Source organism: Nicotiana attenuata, chromosome 12 (genome assembly GCF_001879085.1).
Source record: "Nicotiana attenuata strain UT chromosome 12, NIATTr2, whole genome shotgun sequence".
Classification (NCBI taxonomy): Eukaryota; Viridiplantae; Streptophyta; class Magnoliopsida; order Solanales; family Solanaceae; genus Nicotiana; species Nicotiana attenuata.
Window position 1 is genome coordinate 17012211 of NC_032000.1, and position 9386 is coordinate 17021596.

The window sequence follows — 9386 nt, forward strand, 5'->3', positions numbered from 1 at the left end:
TTGTTCGAACGAGTGTTTCTATTCCACTCCTTCAAGCTTCTTGATTAGTTTATCTTTAATTGAATCTTATGCATGTTAATCTTGATGGTGAGAAAACAATATATTACTACAATCCTTCACCTTATTTTCTGCTAAAAAACGTGTGTAGCACCTAAGAGGTTCTGCAGTTACTAATTCCTGCCCAATTTAACAGGTCCAATTCCGAAGAATCGATTCTATTAAACCAAACAACAACAACAACATACTCAGTATAATCGACAAGTGGGGTTTGGGGAGGATAATGCGTACGCAGACCTTACCCCTACCTGGGGACTGGGGAGGTAGAGAGGCTATTAAACCTAACTGAACTAGGAAAAAAACCAAACCCTAATCCATATTACGAATCTAGATCTTTAAGATAAGATCATCTTGAAATACAACATTGTGCCAAAAGAAGCTAATTATTGTCCACAACCAGTTCTGTCCTTGCATGACCTTCACGTACTTGATAATTATTTCCAAAACCAAAATGAGTCATCAACAACCAGACCAAAGTTATAAGCTCTCCTCCTTTGCTAAGCTGATGGCAATGGTTATTGGCTTTGCAGTTAATTGCTGCATATGAGAGTATTTCAACCCATACTTCGCTTAGTATCTCCCATTTATTGAAACTGTGATCCTTTTCAAGCTTTTCCAGCTCTTCGGCTAAAATACGTCCATCAAACAAGACCGTTTTACTCTGATCTCCCTTTATTAGCGCGGGTTTCACCACTGCGTTCACGCTAAGGATAGCATTGCATGCTCGTTTATGTTCCTCATCTTCTTGATTTGGTTTCTTTTCAGGACAACAAACGATATTTTCTTCGCCTGTATGTTTCAAAAGGGGGTCGCGGTGCTCCTCCCCCGTTGTTCTTCCCGTTGAGAAGCAATACTTAAAGAAGTTTTTCCAGCATTGCTCACCTTGATCTTCGGTAGTACTCTTCATTAAATCCCTGCTGCGGAAAAACTTCTTGGCTTCAGCACAAGTGTCTCTGAATCTAATCTGTCCGATACCTGCGACAGTGGACAACATTGATGGCTGCATAACGAGGAGGTAGAGCATGTAATCTGAAAGAACCTTCGAAATCTGGCGGTAGTTGAACTGATGATCACTCCGATCCCTTTTATTTTTTCTCCAAAAACAATGTGCAAATGGCACTCGGAATTTTTTCGCTTTGCTTTCCTTGTTTTCTTCATTAATTCTCTGAGCATGGCCAACTCAGTCTTGGTTATAACAGAGTTCTGTAGCAATGTGCCAAACTAGAATCAGTAATGAAAGGAAGCAGCTGACTACAATTATTCACACGAAGAGTCCATTCTCCTTTGGCTAACCACATTTCCTTGGCTATTTTTAAATCTTTAGCACTTCACTTCTAGCTCTTTATGTATGAATTCCCTCAATTCTGTAGTGAATGGATCACTATCCACATACGCGATCCTGTCGAATATATCAGCGATGCCAAAAAACTTATATGTCCTTTGCCTTCTCTCTGAGCGCGCATGTATGCAATAGTCAATCAGGTTGAATTGTGAAACGGATTCAGTCCACCTACGGTGTAAGCATTGAAAAGGCATAGGCAAACGGCGTAAATGAGAGTAACTCATTTTCTTCAGGGCAACTGTAGTCCAATCTGAGAATATAAGCATAAGAAAAGCCGTCAAATCCAAGAGAAGTGAACCTAGGAGAAGGGTATAAGTGATTCCAATACCTAGGAACTCCCTTTTTATCCCAACGGTAGACGAGGATTCCAGCAAGAACATGGAGAATGAAACATGCTGCTCGCCTTGCATAACCCCAGGGAGAATTTACAACTGTTACTTTAGTATAAAGAACGTCAAAAATGAAGTTAAGTTCAGTCTCTATAACTCGAAAGGCATCTGTTGAATTTAAGTCGAGGAAGTAGTTGCGACTTTCATTCCGCTGTCTGAAGTCAAGTATGAGATCAACAATCAGTCCTTTGAATTTCTCATAGAAGTAATATGCTTCTTCCACCACTTCAAGTTCTGATAGCCCTCGCTTGACAGGCCTTTCTTTAGGTATTTCCCCTCTGAACTCGTGAATCAGATATATATCGGCTGTTTCTTCTGCAGCGTGCTCGCGCACTAGTTCATCGTTCTCAGGCCAGTGATCGGGTTCTACCACCTCAAGATCCGATAGACTTTGTTCGCCAGGCCTATCTTCATCACCTATTTCTGCTCCGAACTCGTGAACCATATTCATAGTAGCTGGTAGATTGGCCGCCCTTGTTGCAGAGTAATCGTCCATTAGTTTGGCGTAATCAGGCCCGGGGTCTGGATCCCTCATCATGGATTCTCGAAAACGACTTGGACTTGCGAGATGTAAAGCCCGAATACGCTCACCATACTTGATTAGTCCAGTCAAAATTATTATCACTGTTGGGATCCAGAGCTTGTTGCCAGGAAATGTGTGGATAAGGACATACACCATAGCGACAATTTGGAACATGAACCGCAAAAGTTTCCTATACCACAGTGCATTGTCCTCGAGAGCAAAGGCACTAATGGTGTCAGGGCCGCCAAGATGTACCAACAGAAAGGCCGCCCAGAATGCCTGAAGATATTGGATGTCGCCGCCATCAGTGCCAGTGACATTCCTCCCTTGGCTATAGGAAGATGTGTCCCAGTGCAAAATTAGCAGCGGATTCTACAAGCAAGTAGGCTGACCAGAGAGGCAAGGTCAGAAGCACAGTCGAAACACGCTTTCTAAGAGGTGCATAGAAGATTAGCAACACTTGAAGAAAAAAGCTGAGGAGAAGGACAATCCGAATGTTCCATGAGTCCCAAATCTCCTTCCAAGAGATATTCATATCCTTGTTATTTTAGATGTATCGTCTCACTAGATCTACACCCATTAGAAACCAGTGTTTGAGCAGTTTATATGAGTTTATTGGAAACAGCCTCTTTACTCTCTCGGAGAAGGGATAAGGTCTGCGTACACACTACCCTCCCAGACTCCACTTGTAAGATTTTACCGGTTGTTGTTGTTGTTAGGCGTTTCTCGATTGAGTATGAACAAGTGCTTAAATAGTGTATTGAAGAGCTTCTAAGAGGTTAAATTCGTGATTGTATATACTGTTAACAAGCTTTTTAGTTCACAAACCTTGACTTCTCCAAAGTTCAGTCCGCGTGATTGTCGGATTATTTTATAAGTACTCTCTAATATTCTATAAATTTCTTTATTAAATTGTGTTGTAATTTTATATTGCTGGAAAATGTATGTTTGTTCATTCATTCTTTACATCATGTTTATGAATCATTAATAAAAACTAGGAAAAAGTGATAAGTACACCTAAAGCTTGGATCAGATTTTAATTACACACCAACCTTTATGAAGTCTGATTATTCAACCTGAATTATTTCGAAATGGATAAAAAAACTAATTTGTACGGGGTCATTTTTTTATTGGACATTATACAACTAATTATCACTACTCTCCCTACTCACTTCCCCTGTTTTTCATATTTAGCACCTCAGCTGTGGCATCTAGGAATTAATCGTCGGAATTTTTTTTGTCCCTCTCTATTTTTACATTCCAAGAATTTTCTCCGCAAGTTTTTTCATGAACGCTTCTTCTTTTTCTTCACACAACTCGCATTTTCAGTTCCTCTTTTTTCATTTCCATGAAAAAAAAACTCTTTCAACATCATAGCGAAACCGGTAAGGGTTCTTTCCGCTTGCATGTGCCTAACATTAAAAAAAAAGTGTGATGTTTGACACTAATTTTGCTGTCTCTAGCATACCTTATTTTGTCCGTGTTGTACTATGGTATAACACAATTAAATCTCAATTGCTCTCTCCTCTTTTTCAGTGTAAATTGACAACATATTAGTGTAATAGTGTGTGAGTAAATTATTAAGCAAGTTGCAAACTTTCTTAAAGCCGAAAGAGAATCTTAGCTTCTTCGTTCTCACCTACTGCTACTTTGTTCTTTCCTAGACGATGTTTTGTATTAGTAGTTTCCTATTGACTAAACTCTAAAATGTGTGAATAAATGTCATCATTACCTACTACTCCACTTAAACCCAAAACTTGAAAATATAGCCAGGTTACTCTTAATTGTTGAATCTGTGTGTATCTTGGTCTTTGTTAAATGTTGTCTTTGCCAACCTGTGAATTTAGAACATGGAAAGAGGAGCTCGACCACTCACGATTTTTATTTTTAAATCATTTAGAAGGAATCTATTATTCATTTTTTATGTTTAATTAATTGTCAAAAGTTCACATTGTTAATAATTTCTTAAGAGTACACACATCCTTTTGGGTCATTCCTAATCCACTCTTTTCTTATGCTTTATGACCCTAGTCTTTAGCAGAAACAACTACTCACTCACGAAAATGGATGCCCGTTGATGTCAAATTATTCTCAATTTTCTTTTCGAAAAGATAAGATTGTTTTTTCTTTCCTTAATTTGACCCAGGCAAAATTATTTCAAATTCAGTTTGTAAGTGTAATTTTTCAAAAATAAAAATAAGGAACCCTAATTCTTACTCCCAAGTTTCATTTTTAGTGCCGGTGTTTTATTGAACGAGGATTTAGTAAAGAAAGAAGGGCTTTTACTATTTGCGTCTTTATATATGTCATGAGATTTCTGGCTATAAAAGCACGCTATTAAAGAAAGAAAAAAAGTTTAGAGAGTTAGGGTAGTCTGGTGCACTAAGCTCTCGCTATGTGCGGGGTCCGAGGAAGGATCGGACCACAAAGGTCCATTGTACGCAGTCTTACCCTGCATTTCTGCAAGAGGTTGTTTACATGAAAGTTTAGAGTTAAATAAACTTAAATCAAATAGATTAATAAGGAAATAATGCCACATAAAATAGAGTATAAGGAAGTATTATTTTTCTATTTCTATTTTATAGACCTCCCTAACATGGAATATAAACCTCATGTTGTTCAATCATTCGGACGAATTCTATTTGCTTGGAACTGTTCTTTCTTTCATTGTTTACTTCATAGAACTGTCCTAGATAGTTCACATTGATACCAAAATTGGTATCTATTCAGCAATAGAACAGAGAAATGAGAGGAGAAACAGAAGAAGAAATGAGAAGAAGGTAGAAGAAGACTAGAATGAGTTAGAGAAAAAATCAGAACTCTTTAGCATATCAAAAGTGACTGATAAGAGTTTACAACTTGCTATTTATACTCTCAAACAATCTATCGAATTACAGAAAAGCAAAATGGCAAAATGAGCTGAATTATATTCTAACTGAATTTCCTGCCAACACTAAAATTCAAAAAGAACTATCATAACTATCATAACTACCATTCAAATAGTCCTACTCAGCAGCTGATGTGGCTTCCACGTATGATACCTCATAAATATGTGTATCAATACTCCCTGATGAAAAACACCCTTGTCCTCAAGGGTGAAGGTAGGAAATCTGTTCCTTATGAGTGAAGCAAATTCCCAAGTGGCATAAGCAGCATCCAAACCTTGCCATTTAATCAAACATTGTGCGACTGCTTTGTTACCTTTCTTGACTAATCTGCGACCAATGACAGCCTCAGGAGTAGGACATAAAGGACTGGAAAGGTCCAAGATAGGTGGATGGATAATTTCAGAAGGAATGGCAGGACACAATTTGAGTTGAGAAATATGAAAAGTAGGGTGAATTTGGACCTCAGGTGGGAGCAGCAACTTATAGGCAACTGCACCAATCCTTTCGACAATGGGATAAGGACCAAAATAGCGGGAAGTAAGCTTATGATAGGGAGAGACAGAAAGAGTGGATTGCCTATGCGGCTGAAGCTTCACAAAGACCCAATCACCCACTGCAAAATGCTTGTCAGTGCGATGGGCATTAGCTTGCTCCTGCATACGCTGTTGAGCTCTTGCTAGATGATATTTAGCCAGTTGCAGTTTAAATTCTCTTAGCAGCATAATGTTCAATCGCATCAGAAGAAAAATCACCAAGAAGATAAGGGAGGTAAAGAGGAGGAGGATAACCATAAAGCAATTCAAAAGGAGAAGTCTGAATTGCAGAATGGGGGAAGGAATTATACCAGCTAAAGGCAAGAAGGCACACCAATCAGCTAGGGAGTCAGAATAGAAACAGTGTAAGTAAGTCTCCAAACATCTATTGAGGACCTCTGTTTGACCATCAGTTTAGGATGATAAGCTGTGGAAGTGTGTAAAGTGACACCTTGAGCAGACAGAAAATCCTTCCAAAAATGTACTGATAAAAATGGGATCACGATCACTGGTTATAGTAGCAGGGAAACCATGTAACTTGAAGATGTGATCAAGGAAGATAGGAACAAGAGATTGGGCAGTGTAAGGACGAGCAAGAGTAATGAAATGACCATATTTGGTCAACCTATCAACTATAACCCAAATCGCTGTTTTTCCCTTTGATTTTGGCAAACCTTCAATAAAATCCATATTGATATATGTCCAAGGAACTGCAGGTAGAGGCAAAAGTTGCAATAAACCAGTTGTGGCAGAAGTATCATATTTGTTCCTTTGGCACACAGAACAATTGTGCACATAGGCAAGTACATCAGTTCTGATACCCTTCCAATAAAAATAAGCCAACAATTTCCTAGTGGTTGCATCAATGCCAGAATGACCACCAGAGGGAGAGGAATGCCGCATCTGCAAGATCTTGGCTCTTAAGCCCATGTCATTTCCTATAACCAATTTACCCTTTCTCCTGAGCTGATTGTTTATCCATGTAAAGTGCTTCTGTAGTTTCTCCTGCAGGGATTTGATAATACTGTGTAGCTCAAGGTCATTAGTCCAACTATTCTGAATATCAGCCCAAAGATTTGCTTGTACAGAAGAGACCATTAAGGTCATTAGTTCAGCACCTGACATTTTAGATAAGGAATCAACAACCCCATTCTCTTTTCTCTTCTTGAATTGAATTTCAAAATCAAAGGGTAATAACTTGGCCACCCACCTAATTTGTGAATCAGTATGCAACTTCTGCTCCAGGAGATACTTGAGAGCTTTTTAATCAGTCTTCACAATGAAATGTTGGCCCAAAAGATAATGAGACCATTTGGTAATTGCAAAAACCAAAGCCAGCAATTCCTTCTCATACACAAAAAGAACCATATGTCTGGGAGCTAAACCTTTGCTAATGAAAGTTATAGGGTAACCAGATTGCATAAGAACAGCCCCTATGCCTGTGCCACTCGCATCTATTTCAGCTACAAAAGGAAGAGCATAGTTAGGTAATGCTACAATAGGAGCAGAAGTTAGAGCTGACTTTAACTCTGCAAATGCATCTGCAGCCTTATCAGTCCACAAAAATCCATCCTTCTTGAGCAATTTAGTTAACGGTCCGCTTATAAGACCATAGCCTCTAATAAATTTCCTGTAATAGCTAGCTAGTCCTAAGAATCCCCTCAGTTGTTTAAGCGTAGTGGGAGTTGGCCATTGTTGAACTGCTTGAATCTTCCTTGGGTCAGTAAACACTCCCTCAGCAGAAATAAAATGCCCCAAATATTCCACTCGTGGGACTCTATAGTCACACTTAGATTGTTTGGATAATAAGCTGTGAGTGACCATAGTATCAAATACCTGCTGCAAATGCCCCAAATGATCTTGCAAGTTAACACTATAGATTAAAATATCATCAAAGAACACCGAAACAAACTTCCTTAGAAATTTCTAAAACAAGTGGTTCATGAGGCATTGGAAGGTAGAAGGAGCATTAGTTAAGCCAAAAGGCATTACCAAATACTCATAATGCCCTAGATGTCTTTTGAATGTTGTTTTTGGGATATCATCAGTTACCATCCTTATTTGGTGATAGACGGACCTGAGGTCAATTTTAGAAAAGATAGTAGCTCCAGCAAGCTCATCCAATAGATCATCTATAAGGGGTATTGGGAACTTATCCTTAACTGTGCATTGATTCAGTTCCCTATAGTCTACACATAGCCTCCATGATCCATCCTTTTTCCCACAAGTACCACAGGAGAAGAAAAAGGACTGTTACTGTATTGAATTACTCCCTGTTGCAGCATTTCATTAACCAACTTTTCAATAATGTCCTTCTTAATGGAAGAGTACCTATAAGGTCTAACATTCACAGGTTTAGAACCAGGCTGGAGAGGTATTTTGTGTCAAAAGCACCCCTTTGTGGAGGCAGAGTAGTGGGTTCAGCAAAGATCAATTGGTATTGTTGGTCAATATGACGAACATTATCAGATTTGGCCATGTGCAAATCTTGACATTGCATAGCATTTGTTGAGATATGAGTACTGTCCATCACTTGCAACATAAAGAATTGCATATCCTCTCCCTTTAACCTGTTCAAAGACTTGGGACTGGAAACTTTACATTCCTCACATACTCTTCGTAACAAATGATACTTTCCCTAGTAATTGAAAGCCATAGTTAGCTCAGAATAGTCCATGGTAATAGAGTATAGTGTTTTCATCCATAAAGCCCCTAAGACCAAATCATATTTACCTACCAGGAATACAATTAAGTCTGATGAAAAGGTAGTTCCCTGCAAGATCCACTCAAAGTTCCTAACCACCCTAGAAGTTGCTTCCAAAGTGTTGTTACCAACTCACATACCTTACCCTGGTAGGACAGATTTGGCAACCCAACCTCTTAGCAGCCTTCTTATCAATAAAGTTGTGAGTGCTACTTCCATCAAATAGGATTTGTATTGGTCTCTTCTCACTATATCAGGTGACATGTATTGTTTGGGCTCCTTGTAATCCACTTAAGGCACATAGAGAGATCATAGGAGTATCCCCTTCCATAGCTGACCACTCTTCACTATGAGGACTTTCTTCGGATTCCTGTCTAACAACCTCCACACTTCTACCTTCTGAGACTTCCAGGTCCATCACAAATAATTGTTTATGTAGGTTACATTTGTGTTCAGCAGTATACTTTTCATCACAAAAATAGCATAAGCCTTGGGCTCTTCTAGCCTGCATTTCTGCGGGAGAAATAGTTCTCCTGTTTCTAAGGGCAATGGTATTGGTTGAAGGAGGTAAGGCTAATCTAGGGGCAGAGGTAGTAGTAATAGGAGTGGTCTTGATCGAATGAGGCTCATAGAAGGACTTTTTGAAGTGTGTGGATGATATAGGTGCAGGATTACACCTTAGTACTCTAGCATTAGCAGCTAAGGTCGCTTAAGCTAATCGAGCTAAGCGATATGTTTTGGACAAGGTTTGAGGCTCATGCATTTTAACAGGGTTCACTAACTCATCCTTCAATCCTCCTAAAAAATAAGAGATAGCCTGGCTAACAGTTAAGTCACATTGAGGTAGCAGTCTGGCAAAGGCAAATTGAAACTCCTTCTGAACCAGTTTCAGTTGCTTCAATTATAGTATAGGATATCTATAGTCTTCACTAAATATTTCAATCAAAGCT

At 39.0% G+C, this 9386-nt stretch overlaps 1 pseudogene; it reads right to left on the bottom strand.

Moving 5' to 3' along the window:
• LOC109235914 lies at positions 311-2856 on the bottom strand (annotated as a pseudogene).